At 40.1% G+C, this 27905-nt stretch overlaps 1 protein-coding gene across 4 annotated transcripts in view; it reads right to left on the bottom strand.

Moving 5' to 3' along the window:
* Nucleotides 1-2367: 2367 nt before the first annotated feature.
* LOC149190287 (cyclin-U2-2-like) overlaps nucleotides 2368-27905 on the bottom strand; it is a 37859-nt gene continuing 12321 nt past the window's right edge. The window contains exons 4-6 of one of the 4 annotated variants that reach the window (XM_089412097.1): nucleotides 3925-3970; nucleotides 3631-3718; nucleotides 2368-3340 (exon numbers count right to left, since the gene is read on the bottom strand). The gene's annotated coding sequence lies outside the window, so the exon portion shown is untranslated. The remainder of the gene's footprint in view (nucleotides 3341-3630; nucleotides 3719-3924; nucleotides 3971-27905) is intronic. The other 3 variants (XM_089412096.1, XM_089412095.1, XM_089412094.1) reach the window with 3 other exon arrangements.

Genomic DNA, 27905 nt, shown 5'->3' with positions numbered 1-27905 from the left:
GCAATCGATAGACCCCATGGGGGTCATTTAAGGAGATGAGTTATCTGTGGTGATTCAACATGAGCAACGTATGGCGGGGCATGAGTCATAGGATGATATGCACAGTGTGCGTGACAGGCCATTTGTTGAGAGTCAGCTAGTGGCGCATGTTGAGACCATGATGGAGGAGGATGAGCAGCCATCCTTGAGACCAGCCATTAGCGGGAAGAAAACAAATGCACAGGCAGCCAGCGGGGTTGTCGAAACTTGTCAACAAGAGGTGCTAGAGCCTAACAGGGCAGCTTTGCAGGAGGTTGGTAAACTGGAGGAGCGAGGAGTTTCCTGTCGGACAAGGGAGTTAATGGTGCATCCATATTTAGACCTACCCATTAATGAGGTGCAGCTAGATGCAATGGTAGCCAACGGAACTGTAGTATTTCCAGGCAACAACCCTCTCCAAGAGTACATAGTCAGGGCTTGCAACACAGGTTATCCACTTTGGACTATTACAAAGAGAGACGCAGGATTTCTTAGACAGATCTAGTTGGTTGTCCAGGCAAAGTCACATGATTTAAGCATAGTGTAGCATAGGGAACTTATCCCATATATAGGTGCCTATGCATCCAATCTTTCCCACAAGTCGGATTAGCAGGAGATCATGAGTTGGTATCCTGTTGATGGTGTGATATTCTTAGTCAGGGGCATAGTACAGCAGGGGCACTTAGACATGAGGAGTACTACATGCTCCAGTTGGCAATGAGTTGCAAGTCGACAGCTCTCCAACATTCCATCCCAGCATCAACAGAGTGGGGTTGGAATTGGTTTGTGTCAAGGGTTGGATTGGAGAGAAGTGATGAGTTGGTATTCGATTTTGGAGCAGGAGATAGAGCACAATTGGAGCCATGGGATAGGGGTGATGATGATTGGCCATGGTGGCATTGGGATCCAAGAGGATCTATTGATGGTAGGACGAGACAGAGTTTAGTCTGGGATCCAGGCACTAAGGGATCCGTTCATGGTTGGGTGGCACAGAGGCACGGTAACATCCAGTGGTTTGTATGGGATCCAGGTATTGGTCCTCAGTTGCACGGGACCACCAGATTGGCTGACAGATATGAATTGCTAGACAGCAAACAATCTTGGGGCGAGAGGATTTGTCATGTTCCTTTCTCTAGTTTTCCTTATGGTGTGATCAGGATGGACTTCCAGCGTTGGTGGCAGCTAGGTCACAGGAGCAAGTTTACTCCATTAGCGGGCCTAGGGGCTTATGGAGGGGATTTATGGGGTTTTAAGGAGTTTTTATGGAGTTTGACAGCATTCACTTAGCACATTCCATCATCCGCAAAGCTTGCCTTTTGTTCTGTTGCATTCCAACAACTTTTGGAAATCAGGTTATTATTGAACTTAACTCAATTACGCTTAAGGTGGCATTCTGGTAGGAATACTTGACGAAATACCTTAGTGTAATAGCTCATTGGAGCCAGAACAAATAGATCTACAGGATGAGATGGTGGGAAATGACTTTCAGTGGCCTGAGGAAAGATGGTGGCCGATTTACCATTTTCCCAAATTAAAAGGGTATTTTAATTAAATAAAAGGAGGGAAAAGGTATTAAGTGATTAAAATAATAATAAAATAAGGGCTTCTAGAGGAATCCATGAGATCTCTAAAAGAGGAGGAGGAGACCATTTGAGGACATCTTGGATTGTTGATATTTTCTGTTGACAAGGTTTGGAGAACCTAGTTCCCAGCTTCTATAGCCCCACGATGAAAACCCTCGGGTTTGCTATTGGGTGTTGGATGAAAACCCAGCACTCTTGAGGAGATTTCACCCAGAAATCTCACAATGCTTCAGCGGATTTTTGGAGAGATCAGGTTTGCAGTAGTCTTCTCACTGGGTCGTCTACATCATTACCAGGGGTCATACATCATTTTGGTCAGAGATCTGTTTCCGGGTTTGCTTCAATTGCTTGGCAAGCCCAAGTTCCACTTCCTTCAAGTTGATGTACTCTTTCCAGTGGAATAATACATGGCTCAATGATATTATTGGCATCTATTTGTGTGTCAAATTGTTGGTTGTGTCTATATGCAATTATTTTGTTGTTCAAGTTCATTTCTCGTATCTATTGTTAATACATGGCTCAGTGATATTATTGGCGTCTATTTGTGTATCAAATTGTTGGTTGTCTATATGCAATTATTTTGTTGTTCAAGTTCATTTCTGGTGTTCAAGTTCATTTCTAGAATCTACTGTTAGAATTTTCTATTAGGGATATTAGAGACACCTCAAATTTAAACACACCTATTTCCTTAACCTTGTCTTTCATCCACTACACTGAAATCATGTGTAGTCAAGACCTACCCTAATTTCCCACTCAATGTACCAAACAGAAATCAAAATAGAGAATTTAATATATGATGAGAAATCATAAATGAAGATAGGAAGTCTTATGAATGATATTATGATAAAGCACATCTTATGTAATGACCAAAAATCATAATCGAGGAGGAAGAAGAACCATTGTATTGAAACAAGAAGATATAAGTCAGAACCAAAAGAGAACACAATTTTTTCCTTTACACTTTCCTACAAATCTGTAAGTATAGTCACACAAAAATATTTTAGTAGCTTTATCAATGCTCCTCCACATTAACTACATTTGCAAAGCACTCATTATATAAATAAACACATTTAATTTAAACATGAATCTTGCACCAAAAGATAACCCACCCTCTATCTTTGTTTCTACCTTTGCTATGGTGCCTTCTATCTCTCTCACAGAAAGGTGTTCAGTAGTTTCACTAGTGGTCCTTCAACTTTTTTAATTTGCATTACATCTAACTTTCAACAAAAGATAAAGCAACAAATGACTTAAATAAGAATGGGCATGAAACCATATAATTATGTAATAACAAACAAAATCTTCCCCATACATACCTACTCCGTCTTTGCCCATAAAGAAGTAATTTCCCCATGCATGTACCTCCTTCGCCTTTGCCCAATACATTTCTGAGCTCCGCATCAATGCTAAACCCACACTATGGGTTGTTAAAGTCTTCTTCAATTTCCCCACCCATTGAACCCAGAATAAAATGTGAATAAAAGAAAAATAGATCAAAAGTCATACAAGGAAAAAAAGTATCAAACCACAAATTAGCATGGCCATGCTCGCAAATACAAAGATATAACAACATCAACATTATAAAAAAAACAAAAACAAAATAAAACAACAATAGAAAAATATATGACTAAAAATAGAAAATTGGAACAAAAATAATCAAAAGAACACATAAAAAAACAAATAAGAGGTAGACTCTGCACTGCAACTACAAAAAGCATCCATGGCCAACCGAGGGCACCCTGCACATCAAAAAATAAATAAGTATTGAATAGAGACTAGAAAATATTATGAGAACTATTAAATACACATTAAATATTGTGAAAAAATGCAACGAAGATCAAAATATCTTATAAGAAATCTTAAATGGAGAATGAAAATCTTATGAATAATCTTATGAACTAAAAAGTACATCTTAAGCAAACAACAAAAATCATAATCCCTAAATAAGAAGGGAGAAGAACTATATTTTTGCAATAAGAAAGATTAAATAGCAAATCATACATGGATTTCATACCAAAAGAAAACCAACCTCTACCTTTGCCTCTGCACTCTACTACAATGTGTCTGTCACAAAAATATTTCAGTAGTTTCATCAGTGATCCTCCACATTCCTTTACCTACATGGCATTACATTCGATAATCAAACAAATGACGAATATTGTAAGATGGCTCAAATTTAAACAAAAACACATACGGGACCATCCATACATACAGCAGCAACATAGGTTTATATTGCAAAGCATACATGGGTTTTACACCAAATAGGAACCAACAACAAAACTCGCAAAAAGAAAACAAGCAAAGAGAAACAATAGGTACGAACAATGATTTGCAACCCTAAAATGTATCAATGGCCAACCAAGCACACCCTGCACACCAAGAAAATATTATGAGTAATATTAAATACACACAAAATGTTTTGAAACACATGAAACAAATATCACGTCATCTTATGAATAATCTTAATTAGAGACCAACAATATTATTATTCTTATGCACTAGAAAGTACAACTTATGCAAACACTAAAATCGTTAACCCTAAATAGATAGAGGGAGGAGAAATGTGGTATTTTAAATGAGAAGGATTTATTAACAAATCATACACAAATTCCGCACCAAAAAAGAGCACACCTCTACCTTTGTATCTTCCTTTGCACTTTACAACAATCTCTCTCTCATAAAGAAATTTTAGTAGTTTTGTTAGGTAGGCATCCGATCAAAAGATTTTGCAATTGGGTGCTTATGCTTGTTTGTATTTGTTTGTATTTGGGATTTTGACATGGATTATGGCACGACCTAGAAGAAAGAAAGGTTTTAACCATGATCTTGCTCCCTCACCTTAAATGGGAGGTTTTCTTCAATCTTAGTCCAATGGGAACTTCCTTAATGGTCCAATGGGTGTAGAAGGGGTTCTACTTGGGAAGCCTTGATTGAGAATGCCCAGTAGCCAATTCATCACCTTTAAGGCCAAGCAGCAAAGCTAGGGCTTCGTGTGAATTCCTAGGGAAGAGGAATTTGCGGGATTAGAGAGTCTAATGTTGAGGATATAGTTGGTTGCCTCAAAATCAACACCCTTCATAGGAATTCACTTCAATTCTATGCATAGATTTTCTTGCCCTAGTTGTTTGCCCTAGGTTAAACCCTAGTTTGGTTTTAGCTTCAACTTGGAGCTTCTTGAGGGTTTCATGTGCCTTGACCTTGTAGGAATACATTGTTGGAAACCCTTTTCTCTACACCATCACCTTTGGCCATCCAACTATCATTTCACCAATAAAGCCCTAGGTCTTCTGTCACATATTTTAGGTCTCTCTAAGGAAAGTATATAGCCTCCTCCCTAGGTCTTCTGTCACATATTTTAGGTCTCTCTAAGGAAAGTATATTACCTCCTCTTGGAGGCTTTATGCCTAAATTGTGTCTTTCCATTGAAAACCTTTTGGGTCACCTTGTCCCTAAAACCTTAGAATAATTATTAGGTGACCTATTCATATAAAAGACTCCTCCCATTGTTGAAAGTCCATAAAGAGTTGGGACTTTTGGCTGTGATGATAGTGGACCATCACCCCATTGTTCTCACTTGGTCTAGTATTTATGTAACACACCCCAATACCCAATCTAATTCAACAAGGGTGGTTACCAAATCACCCGAATCTTGTGTTACAGTTACAAGAATAAGGTAAGCATTTTTTTTTGCCTGTAGGAAAGCACTAACAAGACCATTGTCGGAAGCAACTTCACATGCTGCATTGTCTTCCTGTAAAAATTAAATCCAAAGCGTGTGATGGTATTATCTTGTCCACGATCCAAAGAACAATGCCTCAGATGCTCTGCGTGAAATGATATAACCTTAGCTCTTCCCTAGCTAGCAAATCCTTCAAGGAACATGGAGCAACTTAATGCAAGTGGAGGACTTCTCAACAATAGAAGAAGCTTGTGCTCTTTTTTGTCAATATCCATTTTGGTTGGTCACCATCTCTTCCTTAGCTAAAGGTTTTGTATTTCCAATGAAAGAGCCAGTGCCCCAAAAGGTTCATCATCTTCCTACAAGGGTTCTTTTGCATGAGTAATTAGCCATTCCATTACTGACTCAAACCAATTTGTGTGTACATTCCTTAGGGCTTCTTTTACCCTTCCCCTTTGAGAATCCCATTTCAACAATTATTGCAATGGTTGAATCATCAAGGGGTGGTATAACAGCTTGCGTGGATGCATTACTGCCTCCTATGATTTTTGTCATCAACTCATGGATAGACATACTTCATTATGGGACAAATTGAAGTAATGAATTCCACCCTGCTCTGGGAAACAGGGAAGATTCCTTTTCCCAAGAACTAACGAGGTGAACCTTGCCCCAAGTAGAATTTCAAAGTAATTGGTGTTTGTGCATTTCACTGACACTTACATATTTTACAATTTACTAATTGAGAGCAATAAGCTCAATAGAGACAGGATTTAATATAAAAGAAATCCAAGCATGGAGGGAGTTAACCCCAAGCTTAATAAGGTTAATAAGGTTGACTACAATGGACAGAGAATGTAACAGAGGCATTAATTAAAACATTCTCAATAAACACAATACTCAACCATAAGTAGGCTATCCTATTGTACATATGACTGATTTGATACAATAGCTAATATCTTAACTCCATTGTATTCTTGTATTTTTTAATGTCATACACGACACCAACTCAGCCTTATAACATCTAAAGCCCAGCCTGAGACCAACTTCAAGGGTAGGATTTGACATGCATGATCCCAAACGCATATCAGTGCAACACAGGAGGCTTGTATAACTATCTAGCCATAGTATGTGTGGTTTACTCATTGGTGAGAGTGTATTGATATCATCATTATCCCTTATTCACTTGAATCATTAAAAAAGATGAGCCTGTTCAAAGTGGGTTTTCCTTCCTTCACTTACCTTCAAGCCACCACTTAAAATTATCCTTTGATCATCATAGCTAGCCTGAAATCCAAACTACTCAGCCAATTCATTCACTGAAATCATATAGAGAGAGCCCTCTCTAAAGCTAGAAGGGCTAGATTCTAGCTTACAAGTGGTTTGTGATTACCTCTGGATTTCCTTCCTATAGCCTAAGGAAATTACAGAGTGCTAACATATTGGTGTCGTTGTCAGGGACTGAACAGTTTCATCTTCCCCGAGAAAAAAAATTGAAGTTTCAGATTTGGTTGTTGATGGTGAACGACATTCACAGTTAGGAACGCTGAACCATTCACCTGGCGACTCCAATCAAGCAGAACTCAGATTTTCAAGTTCCACTGGTGTCTCCACATCTTCAAAATGAATTCAACTGCAAGGTATGCTCCCATGAATTGAGATCACATCCCAGGATTTCCAAACCGCATGCCTTGTGTAGATTGGCAGACTTATCTACCAAGGTTCAAAGATGATGACGGAGAGGATGTTGCTCTACATCTGGTTAAATTTCATATGCATGCACGCAATTTGAAGGTTCAATTTCATGAAGATTGTCTCATGAAGATGTTCACGGCTACCCTGGAAGGAAAAGCGTGGTCTTGGTATGAAGGTTTGCCATCTAGTAGCTTGTATTCACTTAAAGATTTTCATTTAGTATTTTTTGAGAAATACAAAGAATCTCATCCTTTTTTGTCATTTTTTGAGAATCGTTGCGACCATGTTGAGAATTTCATTCAAAATCTGGAAAAAATTTATGGCGATGAAGAGTCATGGATGAAGAGATTTTGGAAGCTTTGCACGAGAACCCTTTTCATCACAAAGAAGATATGGTAACTTCTCTCTTGCCCAAAAATGAAGTAATCAACTTTCTAATGCAGATAGTTATGAATCAGCTTTCGAGTTTGATGAAAATTTGCAGCAACCTTGTCAGTCTTTTTATGATCAAAAGTATGAGAATTATTTTAAAGAGCAGAAGGACATAGTAAATGATGAGGACAGTTGCCATGATATTCAAGTGGATTCCCGACAGGCAACAATTTTTTCCTTAGCTGAAGATGAAACTAATCAAGAATTTGATGTAAATGTTCATGTTCATTTTCTTGAGGTCAATGAAGAAATGCAAAAGGTGTATCCTCTTGAGCCTGATCAACGTATTCAACAGATTGTTAATGATCAAGAAGAGGAGAGCAGTGAAAAAGAAAAGATTGATCTAGAGTGTGTTGAAAATGAAGACTTTATTCAGGAAAATATGCCTCTTGAAGTAAGAAACACAGAGTATGTTGAAGACCAAGATCATATTTTTGTTGATATACATGAAAGGTTAACTCTTAACACTGCCATTATACATGATGCAACGGTTCCATCATATTCATTACAAAGGTCACAGAAAAATTTGCAGCCCTATGAGGACAGATATAAGTTGAAGTTGTAGGAAAGTAATGTCGCAGATCAAGATTTATCCAAACAGAATTGCAATCTACCATAGGAGCTAGAATTCAGTGTGCATTCCTATGATGATGCTTTTGCAGCGTTCTTGAAGTCAGCTAGCGGGCCCATGTTTTTTAAATCTCATCATAGTTGAAATTGTTAGTGAGTTTTTATGGGAGTTGTCATTCATTAGTTTTCCTTTTTTGATTGGGAGCAAGCACATGCATAGAATTCAACATAGAATTCAACCAATGGGTAAGGTGCTTGCATGGTTGCATTGGTTATTTCAATCAAGTAGCTTGTGGATTAGTTGAGCAAGCAATATAGCATGTGTGGGAAGCTATCATCAGAGTTTGAAGCCCGAGGAGAAGGCCCTGAGATTCTAGTGATCTGCTGCCATATGTAAGTTTAGTCAGTCAGCCAATAGTTATTTTTTTCAGTCTGTAAATCATATTTTTAGTCATATTTTAAGCATATCAGTTGACTCCATTGCCCAATGGTTAGGCACATGGTTTGCGTTTTTGTTCTTGGTGCCTCACGGGGAGGCTGTCATCCCCAATGTAGTCAATGTTAGGGTCAGTAAGTTTGCATTTGTCAAATGTCTCCAAATGACACAATGGTTAGTTTGAATAAAGTCGAACTTAATGTCAGATGTTGTCATAAGTTCGAGTGTCACTATCCAAAATGTCGCCATGGGTGTGGTCATCCAGAAGTCTGGTCAAAAACATGAAAGTTGTTGTGAGTTATTAGGAAAAATTGTCAAAGTCTAGAATAATCGAGTCATGAGTTAGGTGTTAATAGTGGGAGTTAGGTGTCAATAGCATGATGCAGCATATTGAGAGGGATCTGCAGTATAGATGCAACAGTGACAGTGGCAATGTCATGGGCAGCAGTACAGATTGCAGTAGCACAGTGGATGAAGGGCAATGGGCCGAGCATCAGCAACGCAGAGGACCAATGTCGTGGAGCAGTGTGATACTTCTGCTGGGAAGTATTGTTATAGCACATTCCTCACCAAGAGGAAGTGATGAATTTTCGGTAGCATCGGATGTGCTCTAGCTCCAAAATTTTGTGGAGGGGCTAGAACACATGAGATCTCCAAGACCCAGAAATCGTTTGGAGAAATTCCACCCGGAGTGCATGTTATCCAAATAATTAATTATTTGTAATGGTGCCTAAGTTAAAACTTATGAAATTAAAATAATTAAAGTGAATTAATGTAAATATGGGTGAGAAGCTTAGAGATTAGGTCGCAGGTGTTGATTTCTCAATAGGAAAAGTATATAGGAAGGCTTGGGGTCGGTTGGTGAACACACACAGTGAGAGCAGCACTTGAGCTAGATCGAAATTCTGGGGCGTGGTTTGCTGAGAATTTCGGAGTAAGCTTCTAGTGCAGAGAGGGGCAGTTCGGCAGCGGGACTTTCGTACAAGGCCAAGAATACATAACAGATAGGCAGTGCAGCACCAAGGAGAGACAGTGCAGCTCCAAGAGGGTGACGCAGAAGCAAGAGGGGTTGACACAGTCACGCAGAGGCAACGATGGGGTTTTTGTGAGGCAGATCGGGCATCAGTTCAGTAGATCGATTTCTGAGTCGGGAAGGCTCACTGGGAGGGTGACGCAACTCCTAGAGGAAGTGACGCAGTTCCAACACAGATCTGGGAGCAACCATCGCTACACAGCACTGGAGACAGCGCAGTCACCTGTGGGGTTTGTTCATCCAGTTGCTGGATTCGCCAAAATATCCATCTCCAGATAGAGGTACTTCTGCCGAGTTTATTCTCTATTGGGTGAGCTAGATTTGGCACCCTAGTTGTATTCAGAAATCTTCTTAATAATAAAACCCTCATATCTGTTGCACCGATTTTCCTGCATTGAGTTTTTCCGGGGACGTTTAGTCCCAAAATAAGTGTGTCCTTTGTGTGATTGTCTCATTTATTTTTCAGTACTTGATCTGTATATTGATGTAGGCTGCAATGTATTTGCATTAATATTTTCTGAATATTTCTGAAAATAACTTGTTAAAATGAAGAACACAAGTAGGTAACGCAAATCAGTTTACTGCAGTAGGATTTCTGGTTTGTTAGATTCAGAAATTTTCACATGGCATCAGAGCAATTACAGATCAAGGAGGATTGAAGCCATCAGCGAAATGACAAAGGAAAATCTGTGCGTGAAGACAGTTGTCCTGATAGACAGCGCAGTTTCAAGCCAAGATAGCAGAGGAGGGGTGACGCAGTCACCAGGGTTGGCTCACGTAGAGCCTGTGTCAGCCTGATTGGGTGACGTTGTTGCTGCAGAGGGCAGCACAGTGGTTACTGGGCCAGGGCGAAGACTGTTGAGTCTCGTTTTTCCGATTATCGTGGCTAGAGGTGCAGCGCAGATTTCATCTGGAGTTGCTGGTGGGGTGTTGATTCTGTTGGTGCAGAACAGTACCTAATGGGGCAGAAGCAGAGGGAATCAATTCCTCAAAAGATTTCTTGCCAAGAAATCTAGATACGAGTTTTGTTGGGGCAGCAGCGAAAGAGGGAGAAGAGAAACAGTTCGACATTCATTTGAGCATAGATGGTCGTTAACAGACTGAGGGATCAGGACAGGTTGGATGGAGCATCCAACTTCGTCATCTGGAAGGCCAGGATCCTGGCAGTTTTGGATTTAAATCGCATCAAGGATTATGCCTTGAGGATGGTTGTTGTTCCGGTTGATGCTGATCATCTCAAGAAGTACGAGGAGGCTCAAGCAAAAGCAAAGTGCATGATCTTGGACAGGGTCAAAGATCATGTGATCCCACATATTGCTAAGAAAGACACAACAAGGGAAATGTGGGAGGCCTTGACCACATTGTACAAGGGAACTTTTGTTCAGCGGAAAATGTTGCTTGAGAGTCAGCTGAGATAGTTTCAGATGCAGAAGGGAGAAGAAATCGATCCCTTCCTTCTCAGGTTGCAAAGGATCCCTGACCACCTAACTTCTGCAGGGGCTACACCAAACACTGAATTTATGGTCAGGACAGCTCTGAATGTAGTCACTGAAGACTGGGAAACCTTTGTCCAAAGCATCTTGGGCAAGGCTTCTCTTTTGAGTTGGGAGGAGATGTGGGCAGCTCTTTGATAGGATGAGATCAGATGATGGACCAAGGCGGGAAGCAGCAACAAAGGGATCAGAATCAATAAGGAGGAAGAGGAGGATGCAGTTCTCGCATCAGCAGGATAGCAAGGGCAGCAGAAACGAAAGGACCTATCCAAAGTCAGATGCTTCAAATGTGGAGAAATGGGTCATTTCGCCACGCAATGCCCTCAGAAGAAGGGCAAAGAAGAGAAGTCTGACTCAAAGGTTGCTCCGGCGCAAGCTGACAAAGAGGACGATGATGATTGCGCCATGAATGCTCATGCACCTTTAGAGAAGAGGTGGGGCGATATTAAGTTGTAGTCAGGAGGACTACATGACGGGCAAGACCCTTGAGGTGCCCAAACTCTTGGATCACATATGGCTATGGGAGCCCTTAAAGACAGTAGCAGAATGACGGGAGTCAGTTGGTGTGAATGATGATGGAGCAACAGTGGCAGAGCTAGAGTGCCAAAGTCTAAAGCAGCGCAGTGGAGTGTTGCAGCAATGTGGAAGGCACAGAGCAGATACAACAGCAACGTACTAGCATCAGAAGGTCAGCACAGATTAGCAACAGAGGTAGCTTCAACGTCAAGGGGCATCCAGACTGACCAACATGTCAGCTTTTGGGTTGGATTTTCAATTGCTTACTTCTCAGCAACTGAGTTGCAGTGGAGCAGCTAGCAGTGTCATTGCTATGGGCAGCATGATGAAGAATATTGAGAGGGAGTTGTAGTACAGATGCAGCAGTGACAGTGGCAATGTCATGGGCAGCAGTACAGATTGCAATAGCGCAGTGGATGAAGGGCAACGGGCCGAGCATCAGCAACGCAGAGGACCAATGTCATGGATCAGTGTGATAATTCTACTAGGAAGTATTGCTAGAGCACATTCCTCGCTAAGAGGGAGTGTTGAATTTTGGGTAGCATCAGATGTGCTCTAGCTCTGAAATTTTGTGGAGGGGCTAGAACACATGAGATCTCCAAGACCCAAAAATCGTTTGGAGAAATTCCACCCAGAGTGCATGTTATTCAAATAATTAATTATTTTTAATGGTGCCTAAGTTAAAACTTAGGAAATTAAAATAATTAAAGTGAATTAATGTAAATATGGGTGAGAAGGTTCTAAGTGACAAGGATCAAGTCTAATTTAATCTTAGCCATTGATTGGAGATTATATCACAGTCGTTGATTTCTCAACGGGAAAAGTATGAAGGAAGGCTTGGGGTCAGTTAGAGAACACACACAGTGAGAGCAGCACTTGAGCTAGATCGAAATTTTGGGGCGTGGTTTGCTGAGAATTTCGGAGTAAGCTTCTAGTGCGAAGAGGGGCAGTTCGGCAGTAGGACTTTCGTCCAAGGCCGAGAATACATAATAGAGAGGCAATGCAGCACCAGGGAGAGACAGCGCAGCTCCAGGAGGGTGACGCAGAAGCTAGAGGGGCTAACACAATCACGCAGAGGCAGTGCTTGGGTTTCTGTGAGGCAAAACAGGCATCAGTTCAACAGATCGCTTTCCGAGCTGGGAAGGCTCACTGGGAGGGTGACGCAACTCCTAGAGGAGGTGACACAGTTCCAGCACAGAGCTGGGAGCAGCCATCGCTGCACAACACTAGGGACAACGCAGTCACCTATGGGGTTTGTTCATCCAGTTGTTGGATTCGTCAAAATATCTGTCTCCAGATAGAGGTACTTCTGATGGGTTTATTCTCTATTGGGTGAGCCAGATTTGGAACCCTAGTTGTATTCAGAAATCTGCTTAATAATAAAACCCTCATATCTTCTACACTGATTTTCCCGCTTTGGGTTTTTCCGGGGACGTTTAGTCCAAAAATAAGTGTGTCCTTTGTGTGATTGTCTCATTTATTTTTCAGTACTTGATCTGTATATTGGTGTAGGTTGCAGGGTATTTGCTTTAATATTTTCTGAATATTTGCCTTAATGTTTTTAATTTTTTTTGTTGTAAGATATGGCTATCATGATTCACTAAGGATAGGATGCATTATGGCATCATAGAAGCATTAAAATCAAGAGCTCATGATCATAGAGAAAAATAGTTGAAATAGAAGTCTATGATAGTCACCCTTGGAAGGATATAGCTCTTGGTAACCTCATTAGAAGCATAAGTGGTACTTATGGGAAAAGAAAAAGTCATCTCCTACAAAAGCTCATCATACAACAGTCAATAGGAAACATTTGCTGGATGAGGATACTCAAGATCCTCTATTGGAATCTTCATCAGAAGGTTCACCAATCAAAAGGAAGCAAGTGTTTCATCAAGAATTCCATCTTGTGGGAATTCTTGGGATGATGGTATGATGACAAAAAAAAGGTGAAGAAAATCAAGGGATTGAATTTTTTTCAATCAAGGAAGCTGTTGAAAGAAGTCTAGATGACCTAAAGGAAAATGAGGTATGTATGCTTGTATTTGATATTGTAGAGTCATGTCATATGGTTGCAGGTAACATTGATAAATGCTCTATCTCGAGAGCATGATCAAAAGAAAGGATCTCCTCCTTTGAAAGGATGCAGGAAAGCATGGGTCACACATTGTCTAGATAAAATCAACATAATATGTCCTCATATGAAATATAAGGTGGTTGACAGTGATTTGAGGAACTCTGATTAAAAGTTCCTGGGAAGAGAAATGCATGAAGAAAGAAGGAAAGAGATCGTGGAATATGCAACCATGAAGAAGGAAATCAACATCCGAGAACTAGAAGATTTGACTAGGATATCTCCATGAGTGATATGATGACTCTGATGAAGTCTGAAAAAGAAAGAGACCCTTGACAGTATATATCTTTTGGAGATGTGTCAATGTGTATGTAGGATGCTGATGTGAACTAGAAGATGTCATGATGAAAGACCATCACAAAGGTAATTTTGATTTAATGTCCATTCCTTATTTTTGAATGATATTTGGATGGGCTTATGCAGGGCTGCCAAGGAAAGAGCTATGAATATCTTCCACCACTGGTGTCCATGTAGTAAGATGAAAGATCCTTAAGGAAACATGGCATGAAGAAGGCAACATGGCATGAAGGAAGGCCAGATATGAACTGATGGATCACTTTCCGATGAAAGGTATAATGACATGACTAACTCATGGATAAAAGTGATATATGGTCTATGCCCTACGAAGAAGTCCCAAAACATGAAGACTCCTGAATAAAAAAAAGAAGTTCATGACATCGTGAGGAGTTGTTCTTCAAGCAGTTGGTTGTCCCATCATCTCCACCTAAAGAGTTGTTGTAGGTCCCTAATTAAGAGGGAGCCTAGAAACAAGTTTCTAACTCAGTAGAAACTTGGAAGAAAATTCCTAAACCAAGAGGGAGCTTAGGTACATTCCTTCTATAGGAATGAGTACATTCCTTTATTGGAATAGGTATGTCCTCCCTAAGTTGAGAGGGAGAGATAGACACGTCATTCTTGTCTTCACTTGGGAAGACAGAATGGAGGATTGGGTAAACATTTGGCACCCGATGCTCTTTGAGGATGAGTTAGGGCATCCAAGATAAGGGTAGTTGTAGAGGACTAATATTCTTTGAGCACTGGGAATCCAAGATAAGAATAGTCCTGGTGGAACATACTCTAAGAGAACCCGGGTGGGGTATGTTCCGAGAGAGACGATCAGGGTGTCTATACATCATTGGTCTCGCCAGCATTGAGCTCAAATCTTGTGGAGAGATAGAGTTGTTAGTCAAGGCCTTGCTATATGACTATTGGTTGATATGATGCTATACAAATGGGTTACCAATCCAACTCTTCTTATGAGAATTCTTCAGATTGAGAATGTACAAGTACTTGGTGTGGATTATGAATACCACCCTAGTTAAGAGGGAGTGTTGAAAAGTGTAACTAGGTTCGGTTTTCGTAATGAAATGTAATTATGATTTTATGTAATGGATGTAAAGAAGAAAAATAAAATTATTTTTGTAATGCTTGAATCATGGGTATCATGGTCAAGGAATTTTATTTTTAGTTAAGGCTCCCATTGTGAGCCTTTAGGATGAGTCATTCAATGTCATGTATGGACGACCCTTATTGGGCATGTTACCTATGTAAATGAGTCATTAAGAAATCCTCCAAGACCAAGCTCAAGCACCTCCTTCAAATCAGCCTAAAGATATCTCTAGAAAGGCACGTCGGCCTTGGCTCTAGGAGATGTCGAATTAATTGATGGGCAGATCACTATAAATAAGGCAGCTCGACTTTCATTTGAACATCACATTTTCGGTTAAGGCAATCTGAGTGAGAAAAGGTGTGAAGAAGTTCGATCAAGGGGTCAATAGAAGCCTTATATCCAAGTGAAGGAGAAATATCTATCAAGATCGAAGGGAAAAATCGAAGAAATTGCGGTCTGTTTTGGGAAAAGTTTGTCACATATGCAAGGAAGGGTTAGGGCATACACATATTGCAGAGAAGTCGAATTGCAGAACTTCGAGAGTCCGAGTTAAGGCAAGAAACTTATCTATACTTCATGCCAAGTGCACATAGAGATCCTCTCTAGTTAAGCAAAGAAATAAAGGACAAAATTTACCCTAAATATGTCACACATGCGAGAAGAATAGTCCACTGCAAAAGGCTGAAAAGTTCAGATCTGTGTTGGAGGAGTGAAGGCTAAACATTGAAAAAGAAATTGCAGCTAAATCATCAAAGGATTAACTTTCACTTGAAGTAAGTTGACTTGGTCTTGGAGAGGTTGTTGAGTCAATGGTCTTGGTCTTGGTATTCGTCAATTGAAGTCTCTATAAGAAGAAGAATTCGTTTGGGTTTTGGTTAGGCGAAGAAATAAAGGACAAAATTTACCCTAAATATGTCACACATGCGAGAAGAATAGTCCGCTGCAGAAGGCTGAAAAGTTCAGATCTGTGTTGGAGGAGTGAAGGCTAAACATTGAAAAAGAAATTGCAGCTAAATCATCAAACGATTAACTTTCACTTGAAGTAAGTTGACTTGGTCTTGGAGAGGTTGTTGAGTCAAGGGTCTTGGTCTTGGTATTCGTCAATTGAAGTCTCTATAAGAAGGAGAATTCGTTTGGGTTTTCCTCTCAAGTTGGAGAGGTTTTGGCCCTAGCTGATCACCTACATTTTGTGTCTCTTATCTCTTTATTGTTTATGCATTGGTCGTTATTTGATGAAAAAGAACTCAATAATAATAAGTAAAGAGAAGATCCTAATCTAAAGAACTAAAAAGCACTCACAAGCAGTTATCATTAGAAGAGAAATCACCTAATCTTGATGCCCTAGATTTCTCAACATTGTGCACCTCTTACACATTTTAATGACTCATCATAAAAAGATTCTTATTACACCTCTTTAATGCATAAGTTACACTTCTCTCCTAAATGCATAAGTTACACTCCTCTCCTTTATGGCATAAGTTACACTCCTGTTTTGGCGTATGTTACTCCTCTTCAAGGCATAGGAGTTACTCCTTCATGATTTCAACCTCCTTGCCCTTCCTATATATTTGTGCCTCTCATCCTCACTTGACACACTCACTTGTGCTTGTGGAAGGAGAATTCGAACTTGAGAAAGAGAGAGTTTGAGGGTCTAGAGGAAGATTGAGAGAGAGAGAGAAAGACAGTCTTGAAGAGCAAGAGCAAATCTTGGAGAGCCAAAGTGATTTAGTGTTTGCATCAACTACTACTATCAGAGATGTTTAGATTTGGGTGAACTTCTTCATTCTGTCATTGTACTTTGTATCTCTGTTGAACAATTGATTTCTAATAGAAGATGAATCTGGTTGGGTTTTCCCCTTGTGGGCAATTGGGTGAACTTCTTCATTCTCTCATTGTACTTTGTATCTTTGTTGAACAATTGATTTCTAATAGAAGAAGAATCTGGTTGGGTCTTCCCCTTGTGGGTTTTGCCCTGGTCATTGACCTAACTTCTCTGTGTCTCATTAGTTCTTCGTTGTCTTCCATTGTAAAGAAGGCAATGTTTAAATTGGTCTCCAAGACACCAGGTGTGGTGGTCATACACACTCATTGTGACATGAGTAGACTGTAAAGGACTAGACCAAAACAGGAATACATGCTAAACCAAGTTCTAGAATTGGGAGGGGACAGGAGAGGGATGCTTAGAGCTACTCGAAAACTTCCAATGCATCACCAATTGGGCAAGAGTCACACATTTTCTCAATGCATCATTAGTTCCACCTCTTCTAGCGGGGCAATGCTCTTGCTTGTCAGGGAACATCTCCCTTCTACATCTACCATGTGGGGAGTAGGTTATGCCACTTGGAATTATTTCTTGGGGCATTATCGCCTAGCTCACTGTCTTAATGACATTTGTAGAAATTCTAAAAAACAGCCACCTCATTTTAAATGAGGTCGTGAATTTATCACACATAACGTCTTGGGCAATGTTTGCATGACAATATCCGAATTTGTTTAAATTAAAATAAAGTTTGCTCAATTCCCATTTAGAGGAATCATGATAAATTGTAACACCACAATGCCCTTATGTTTTGGGATAATAAGGATAATGATGTGCTGGATGCACTTCTAACAGGTGCATCCTGCCGCTATAAGGGAATGCTCTACTCTGTTATCTAGATCAGGTTGCTTAATATCCTCCTTCCATGTTAACAAAACTGTGTATGTAGGATGTGCACACACAGACACACAAATATATTTATATTTGTGCAAGTAAGGTGGAATATTTTATACAAGAGAAATATCAGAAATAGTGGACAAAAGTGGATAGTGTGACAGTGAAAAATATGGTATCCATGCAGTTGAATGTAGAAGACTAAGGAAGCTAATAGGCACTGCTTTGGATCAAGGGAAATGCCTATTGCTATGCTGTTTATATTGGCATGGCATTTGGGATTTTCTTTGATACTTGAGATGGAAATAATCTTAAATTTTAATAGGTTGCTGCTTGCATATGATGTTTAAAGAAGATTTTAGCAACTTATTGGATATGCCATCTTTACTAAAAATAAATTAAGTGAACCATCGTTGTGTGTACAAATCACAAGATGATATAATCTATGGCTAAAACAAAAGAGCCGTTGCCAGCAATAGCCTAGGTTGCACACTTAATCATACAGCTTGACATATCTTTATCCCAAGCAGATTTTTAATGGTCTGATGTAGAGGTTGTGTAGGGTTGATGTCAATTCTGTTAATAATCGAGTCTTGCCATTATCTTGCTAATACAACAGCCAGGAATTTCAGACCATACGATTAGTTGTCCTCAACGAAATCTACAGCAGTTGTTGCACGTTCATAGCTGGGTTTACATTCCCTGCCCTTAAACTTTGCAATCCATGCCAACATTTGACCTTGTCGTTACATGACTGGGGTCATTACATTTTGTTTGGAAAAAATGGGGGCCGGTGAAGCCCATAGCTTAGACAATATACTCAATGCTTATTGAGTACCCAATTTCTCAACGTGGTTTCAGAGGTTTGAAACAACCACTTACAAATGTGGAGTATGTAAATGATTCAATAATAAATTTCCAGAGCAATTTGGTCACCGATCAGATTTCTATGAGGTTTTCCATCTTTCAAGAAGGTAGTTATGTTCCAAAGATCAATTCCATACCAGAGAATCCACAAGGTTATTATAATGGAGGTCAGGGACGCCATTCTTTCCAGGTCCTAAAAGAATAAGAGAAATTGCACATGCACCCACACCATGATTGCCTGCACTATTTCCACCATCTGACTTGTTAGAGGTGCTGCCTCAGTAGTGAAAAAGACTTGATTTAGTTTTTGGATTGTCGTGAAATATAATTTTTTCTGGAATATTTTAACATGGGGCTCAAACACTTAGTTACATGTTTCTCCTTGATTTCAACTGATACATTACCTACATATAAAATTGAAGAGGGGAATCAATCATTATCACTCTGAACATTTCACAGAGAAAAAAAAAACAAAAAATGCATAGATCAATAAGCCAATCGAGAGTAGCACTGATTCATCCACCGACAAAGTCTTGAGTTCTTTGCAGATATCCTTGAAACTGTAACAAGACCAGTATGGAGTCATCCACCTAAATGTTCTTGGGCTTTTTGCAGATACCCTTGAGATTAGAACTAGCAACTCAAAATGTCTTGTGGTGATCTTGCCTAACTATATTAAAATAGAACCAGCAACAATTCAATTGGAGAAGAAAAACTCCAAAGTAAGTTGTTTCTAGAATGCAATAACAACGCAGCCCTGAACAGGAGTCTGGCCCAACTGATCGTTTAGCGTAATTGAAATAACTTGCCTTATTTCTTCAAGTTAGGGTCCGTTAAGGCCTTACCTAAGATCTGTGAACGTAGCAATACCAATTTTCCTTATTACCTCTATTTGTATGTGTCTTGCCTCTAGTAAAGAAGTAAACACGCAAAACATTTAAAGTTGGAAAAAGTAATTCCATAGATTTAACATGTTCATGAACATGCTAACAAAAAGAATGCCTCTTGAAAAGTTCAGAGTGGCAGTAGGTTGAGAGAGCTTTGATAAGAAACCATATGTCATATGGTGCATGGCACCACCGCAAATGGGTGATAAACATGGGCTATTCCTCTTGAGATCAGTTGCTTAAAGCTGATTCACGCAGTTTTCATGGATGGAATCACCACAGACTTGTTGCAGACATGAAAAGTCGTGATGAGGACAAGTTAAAGTTTACGGAAAAGAAGATCAATGAGAATTTTAGCAACTATTCAGCATGGAATAACCAGAATTTCTCAAGATGCCATGAAATGCTTTTGAGTAGAATAATCTTAGATACATAAAACTGTGCACAGAGGTAAGGCTGGTGAATCCTTATCCTGGTGTAATATTTGGAATCTAATAATCAAGTACCCAACAAAACAATGTACACCATACAATTTAGTAGCTAGTCCAGTTCTAAGGTACCCCACAGCAACCAAAATAGTTCATCATGACTTCCTGTTAACATTGCCCCAAATAGACTCTGAGCAATGGGGTTTCAGTATACTTTATCAATTCTGGCTGCAGTGGTTCACTAGATTTTTTCCCCATGGTCATTTGATGATGTTATACAAGGGAATGCCATCATTTTTTTTTCATAGAGATTTATGAAACAAAAGAAACTTCCCCCTTGAGATGCTATTTATGGTTGTCAATACATAGACTGCCATTCTGTCATGGGATTAAAGGTTCAGGTGGGATTTCTTGTCTATTCCAGGATAGCCTATTGCCCTTGATATGAATTATGGGACCCAATATTATGATAAATTCTTTTGGGTATCTGTCAAGAGAAACCCTCCCTTGAATCAACTTTATGTTGCAGGTTGCAGCTTGCTACTTTCATCTGGTATTATTCTTATGCCTTGACAATAAATGGAGTCAATCTCTCTGTGGACTTGCATCTAAAACTCATAAAGTTCTTTGCAGAAGGGGATATTCTCTTAATTAGTGACTTCAATACTGGGACTGGTCAAACTCAATGATATATTTCTGTGATACCGTGGTAGTTACTTGCTGCTCAGAGAATGTTTGACTTTGGCTATTAGAGGGATCAACCAGCGGGAGCGATCTCATGAGAATGAATTGCCTCATAGCCCCTTATCTATTTTGTTGACAGTTGGAGTTAGTTGGACTAGGAAGGCACACTACTTATGTTGTTGCTTAAAAATTTGTAGAATAGGTTCTTAGCATAAATGTGGCACGCTACTTGAGTTAATTACTTGGAGAAGCATGTTCAGCTATTCCGAGATAATTAATGTGAAATACAAGCTCCTCTAGCAAATCCTGCTTGCTGCGCCATATTTGCCAACCAATTCCAGCATAGAATCATTCATTCAAGACTTCTAGACACTAAAAGGCCAGAGCATCAGAGGGTAAAAAAAAATTGGCTCCTCATAAAAATAGTCTCTGGTGCATTCAGACTTGGCATCAGGACAGTAAGAATAAAAAAATATGGGTTAGGTGCAATTTCCTAGCTTCATTACTGTGCTTGTATTCTTCAGCTTTATTTCCAGACTTGGCAGCAGGCCTTGATCCACCAAGGCAGCATTCTAACAACATACTTTTGTGTCAAATCCAAGAACGCTTTCCCTAACAATGATAAACAGAACAGGAATCAAACATTCCTCCTTAAACTGGGTTAGAGTCTGTGGTCATTGGTTATACCATTTGGATCAGGCACCCACAGCAACTAATAACCATGTGCGTGTTTACAAGGATAAAGGAGTCACTGGAATTGGGTGATATGTTCCTCTTCTTGCCAACATGCCAATCCTATGTAATATATTTTAGCTGTTACCAACCTGTGTGCCCTATATGCTGGTGAAAATAGCCCCTTCTAAGTTTCTGATATGGAATCTAGTGATAGTGAATAGATCTCTCTAGAAGGTTAGTTCATATATAATAATATTATTCAACAGAATCCATATCAACATATTGTCTCTGCATATACAAATCACAACCATGCATAGTCAGGCAACAACCAAATCCATCACTTGGCACATAGCCCTAAAAACTCATTTGCACCCCGATGTCCAGTGTTGGAACCTTGATACTACTTGTAACACACACCAATACTATACCCAATCTAATTCAAGGAGGGTGGTCACCAAATCGCCCGAATCTCGTGTTATGGTTACAAGAATGGGATAAGCATTTTTTTTTTTGCCTGTAGGAAAGCACTAACAAGACCATTGTTGGAAGCAACTTCACAAGCTGCATTGTCTTCCTGTAAAAATTAAAGCCAAAGCATGTGATGGTATTATCCTGTCTAGGATCCAAAGAACAATGTCTCAAATGCAAATTCGTGATATGGTTACAAGAATGGGGTAAGCATTTTTATTTTTTTTTGCCTGTAGGAAAGCATTAACAAGACCATTGTTGGAAGCAACTTCACAAGCTGCATTGTCTTCCTGTAAAACTTAAAGCCAAAGCGTGTGATGGTATTATCCTGTCTAGGATCCAAAGAACAATGTCTCAGATGCTTTGCGAGAAATGATATAACCTTAGCTCTTCCCTAGCTAGCAAATCCTTCAAGGAACATTGAGCAACTTAATGCAAGTGGAGGACTTCTCAGCAATAGAAGAAGCTTGTGCCAGCTCCTCTTTTTGGTCAATATCCTTTTCGGCTGGTCACCATCTTCTTACTTAGCGGGAAACATGGAAGATTCCTTTTCCCAAGAAGGAATTGAGGTGAATCTTGCCCCGAGTAGAATTTCAGAGTAATTGGTGTTTGTGCATTTCACTGACACTTGTGTATTTTACAATTTACTAATTGAGAGCAATAGGCTCAATAGAGACAGGGTTTAATATAAAAGAAATCCAAGCATGGGAGGGAGTTAACCCCAAGCTTAGTAGGGTCAATAAGGATGACTACAATGGACAGAGAATGTAACAGAGGCACTAACTAAAACATCTCAATAAACACAATACTCAACCATAAGTAAGCTATCCTACTGTACATATGATTGATTTGATACAGTAGCTAATATCTGAACTCCACTGAAAGCATAACAGTGCAACAAAAGAGGCTTGTAAAATATCTAGCCATAGTATGTATGGTATACTCATTGGTGAGAGTATATTGTCCTTTGAAATGGCAGGCTGTATTTAACACTCATTGTGCTATTAGTCCATATCAACCTACCATGCATACTCAAACTAGAAAACAGTCCAGGCATGTTTGATTATCATAGTCAATGCATCAGCCCGTATTGTGGAATTTAGTATGGGCACTGGAACATAGCCAACAATTCTCCTCCCAACCATTGACAGGCTGCTATTGCAGTTGTCGCCCCCGAGCTCATGAAGACTATCCCAATGACCAACATTCAAGGATTCCAGAGATCTAATCTGACATCCACCCTTCTGGCATAGTCGTGTTCAGGTACAGGGAGTCCAAAGGTCTAATCTGACCTCCACCCTTTTGGCATAACAGTGTTCAGGTACAGGGAGTCCAGAGATCGAACCCGATCTCCACCCTTCTGGCATAACAGTGTTTAGGTACACGGAGTCCAGCGATCCAACCTGATCTCCACCATTCTGAGATAACAGTGTTCAAGTACAGGGAGTCCAGAGATCTAACCCAATCTCCACCCTTCTGGCATAAGAGTGTTCAGGTATAGGGAGTCTAGAGATCCAACTTGATCTCCACCCTTCGAGCATAACAGTGTTCTGATACAGGGAGTCCAGAGATCTAACCCAATCTCCACCCTTCTGGCATATCAGTGTTCAGATCCAAGGAATCCAAGGATCTAACCCGATCTCCACCCTTCTGGCATAAAAATGTTCAAGTACAGGGAGTCCAGAGATCTGACCCGATCTCCACCCTTCCGGCATAATAGTGTTCAGGTACAAGGAGTCCAGAGATCTAACCCGATCTCCACCCTTCTAGCATAACAATGTTCAGGTACAGGAGTCCAAAGATCTAACCTGCTCCCCACCCTTCTGGCATAAGAGTGTTCAAGTACACAGAGTCCAGAGATCCAACCCGATCTCCACCATCCTGACATAATAGTGTTTAGGTACAAGGAGTCCAGAGATCCAACCCGATCTCCACCCTTCTAGCATAAGAGTGTTCAGGTACAAGGAGTCCAGAGATTTAACCCAATCTCCACCCTTCTGGCATAACAGTGTTCTAGTACAAGGAGTCCAAAGATCTAACCCAATCTCCATCCTTCTAGCATAACAGTGTTCAGGTATAGGGAGTCCAGAGATCTAGCCCAATCTCCACCCTGCATAGGGAATCTGAAGTCTACTAACCCCCTCATCGAGGAAGGCTAATCCAAGGCAGTCAATGGCCTCCACCCTTTAGCCAATGAGGGGTTCCATAGGTAAGGCCTCCACCCTCAATCAATTCCAGATCTACTTATCCATTGACCATAAATTAACCAACCCTAGTTCAGGAAGCAGTACCTGGGCATTCACTTCCATAGACGCAATCACAAAAGTCAGTCAAGTTGTCTCGTTGAAATCAAAGCCCGATATCCTAGCTACTACAATGAAAAGGCTATACAGTTGTCTGTCCCTACAGTACAGTGTCTCAATGATAGTTCCAACAGGGAACAACATCAATGCAATGACAATTGATTTAGATGCACACACAACCGGTTTAGAATCGCAACAGTTGGTTTCTTAAGTTAAGAAAACACGTGGTTTGCCCAACCAAGCCACCTACACCATTGCAAGCAAGCATTGCAAAGCTTGTTGAGTTGAATATGTCCTAACTATAAAATCCCTCCCTGGAGATTCCACGGTCTTGGGAATTTTCCCGAGTTTTATTGTTAATTTTCTCAGTGGCAGGTTATGTCAAACAGTTTGACTGTAGAATGTTGTAGGTACCCCCTTTTCTTCACAAGTTTGACTTCATAATGAACACTATGAACCCTAACCATCGAACAAAGCTCTCAGGGTTTCCAATTTTATGCTCAATGCTTCTTCCATATACTCATGTGAAATATAAATGCATTATATTTTAGACCTAGAAAAATCATACATATTGGCATTTGGAGATGTCACCCATATTATAGTTCCTACTCATATAAAACTTGAATATAAAAGAACAGAGAGGAAAGATGGCACCTGGTATTAGATAGCAACTCCACTGTATTCCCAAGGACTCATAAGAGAAATGCCTTGTTACAAGCCTCTGTAACGTCCAGCAGCAAAAACGCAACTCTAAATTGAGAGAGGTGAGGTTCTAGCAAAGTGTATATCCTGTCCATCAACCATTATACAACCCAGGGAGGTGAAAATACTTCGACCGACAATGGAATATGAAGATTAGCCTTGATTGGAGATTCAAATTGCCTTTCTACAAGCAAATCGGGCCACTGGCATACACGGCTAAACACCAAACGTAAGCAAACACTTCAACACAAAATTTCGGCCCTTATTTTGGCTATATAGATCGACCCACCACCAGAAATACCTTAAGCTTGGAATCAGTAAACTTGTGCTACTAAACTCCTTGAACTCGTCACTTTTTCTTCTCTAAAAACTCGGTCATAGTTCTGGGAGATTCAACCATCAAAATCTATGGCAGAAACTCGTCCTTTCTCCCGCAATGAGATGGCTTCAGATTTTGAGTATGCCTCCAACCTTCTGCACTAGGCCCTCACAGAGAAGTTGGCTCACCCTTTTTTGCTTGGTGTCACAATACGCCTAACCCCGCTAATGCATCTTTTTCCTCCTGCGCTCCTGGTGCCAGTTCTCCTCCTATACCTTCTCTTCCTCCACCGTTTTTTTCTACTCCTCTCCTCACTCCCCTCTCTCCTTTTTTCTCCATTTGAATCCCCTTTTTTGATTAATTAGGGTTCCCTCCCTAGTTAGCCCCAACTGTCTCGCATCAAAAACAAAAACCACCCCAAAAAAACTTGAGGGCAAATGGAGTCTTCAAAGGCCAAGTGTAGTTATTTTCTTGAAGTTCACCTTAGCTATATATAATCTAAAATAACCAACTACATTCACATTAGTCACTTGTGAAGTATAAAGTAACCAAATACATACATTTTCTTGATATAGCCATATAGGGTTTACAAAAACCATGTACATGACTTATATGTATTTACCTTGTTTCCAATTAATAACTAAGCATTTAAGCATGTTCATACATACATATATGGATAGGCACATATATTAACTCTTCCATATGTATACACTGACAACCAAATAATTACAATGATTCTACCAAATGCAAGGTGATCGACTGAATGTACCATGACTGAGACCATCAACACAACTTCTACCTACTTACAAGATGACTGGGGTTATTACAGTTTGCCTTGCACAATACCCCTCTACAAGGCCTACTAGATTTTGCGGCAACATTTTTGGCATCGTTGCCAAGGAGGAAGCAAGTCTACATTCCCATAGCTTGAAGCATTTAGCTTCTTTCATTCGAAGAGGGAAAATATCTAACGAGAAGATAGATCCTCTTCTGGCAGCTCCTAAACCAACCCATTCTAAATCCCCGAAAGGTCCTCCTCAAAGAATCATAGCTCTAAGGACAAGGAACACTACTAAAAGAGTCGTTAACATTAGCACTTCCCTTGTCAAACCAACTACCCCTATAGCTAGACAACTCTTTGGCACTAATCCCAATCCTACTATATCCATGGGTAGACCTTGGAATTTCATTACCTTTAGGCCTTTAGACTTCAGTAACCACCCTGATGCCCCTCATCCTTTGTCTGCTAAATATCATGAGTGGATACCCATGTTCAACGGCACCAATGTCACCACCACTGAGAGACATGTTCACAATTTCTATTGCGCAGTGGGTTCTAGGCATATTGAGCATGACGATATTATCATGATGCTCTTTGCCCTCTCACTTGATAATGATGCTAGGGACTCAAATTTTAGCCTACCCCAAGGAAGCATCACTGATTGGGATACAATCCACGATACATTCAAAAAAGGTTGGCAACAGAGGTAGATGGAAGCATGGCCCTTCATAGATTCCTATCTATAGCAAAAACTAACAAAGAGAATGTCAAAGAGTTCACTCAAAGGTTTGATAGCCTTCTTAGGGAAATTCATAATAGGTTTAAACCCTCTGAAACTATCATCCTTGATAGGTATATCAAGGCTTGTCGAGGACATTTAACTTATGTCCTCAAGGACAAAAACCCCAATACCCTAGCCAACGCTAAGAAGATAGTGGTCAAAGTTGAACAAAATGTGAATGTTGAAACAATTAACATGTTCAATTACCACACAGTTAGAATTGAACCTAAGGCAAAGCCAAGCTCTCAAATTGACCCTATCATTCAAGCTTTTGCCCAAAAGATAGAAAAGTTTACCACTGAAATCACACAAGGTCAAAAGACTCTTATGAATAGAATGACTGCATTAGAAAGAAAGTGAGTGTATAGGTCTAATTTTCCACCTAAGAACCAATTTAAGAACAAATCCTTCCCTAGGAAGACCATCGAAGGAGATCGTAACATGCAACAGAATGTTCCGAAAACTCTTGCTCAAACCAACCTGGTAGGGCAAGGAGGGTCACCTTGGGATCAATATTCTGAGGAGCCTCAAGAGGATATTCCTTATGAGCAAGATGAAGAGGAGGAAAATCCTGAGCATATGAATATGTAGGTGAAACTCATCCTTTCAACATCTTTCTTGGGGATTCCTACTTTCACTCAGAGCCTAGCCAAGCCCAAATCAATGCCAACTAAATGGATCATGTCCTAGTTGTGGAGAATAGTGGGAGATTTAGGGGTCTGCAATACTCTAGAAAGAATAATGACCAAGCCCAAGCAAGCTCTAATCCATCTAAGGGAAAGATAATCCCCGAGTGCAGCCTCAAAGCAAACCCAAGTCGAAACCCAAAAATGATGAAATTGAATTAGATGTTGACATGGGTAGTGTTTTGTATAAGTTTAATGTGCAGGTTCCCATTAAAGAGATGGCTAAGCTTCCTCCCCATAGGAACCAAATCAAAAAGGCTTTAGGTCTTGATGATGAGCCTAATGGCCCACCCGTTATATTACAAAATGTATACCTTAACAAGAGGAATGAGGGTCATCAGCCATTTTTATTGCCCATAGTGATTGATAAGCTTATACTTCACAATTGCATGCTTGATTCAAGGCCATCCACCAATGTCATGCCATTGAAGGTCATGCACCAACTAGAGTTGGGAATCACTAGGCCATATGAGAATGTGTGTGGTTTTGATTCTAGATCAATTGCCATCAATTGTCTTATCAAAGATTTAAAGGTCTCTCTGGCAGCTAACAAAGATATGTTGGTGCTAATGGATATTGTTGTCGTTGATGTACCTGATGCTTGGGGGATGATACTATCAAGGAAGCAAAGGGCCTCGATTGGTGGACAATTGCAAATGGATCTATCACATGCCACCATTCTTGAGCCTGATGGTACC

The sequence above is a fragment of the Pinus tabuliformis genome, chromosome 3_1 (assembly GCF_031772625.1).
Source record: "Pinus tabuliformis cultivar Carrire ecotype Pingquan chromosome 3_1, CPIR1, whole genome shotgun sequence".
In the NCBI taxonomy this organism is placed as follows: domain Eukaryota; kingdom Viridiplantae; phylum Streptophyta; class Pinopsida; order Pinales; family Pinaceae; genus Pinus; species Pinus tabuliformis.
Note: the sequence above shows the minus strand (reverse complement) of the source record. Positions and strands in the feature narration are given on the sequence as shown.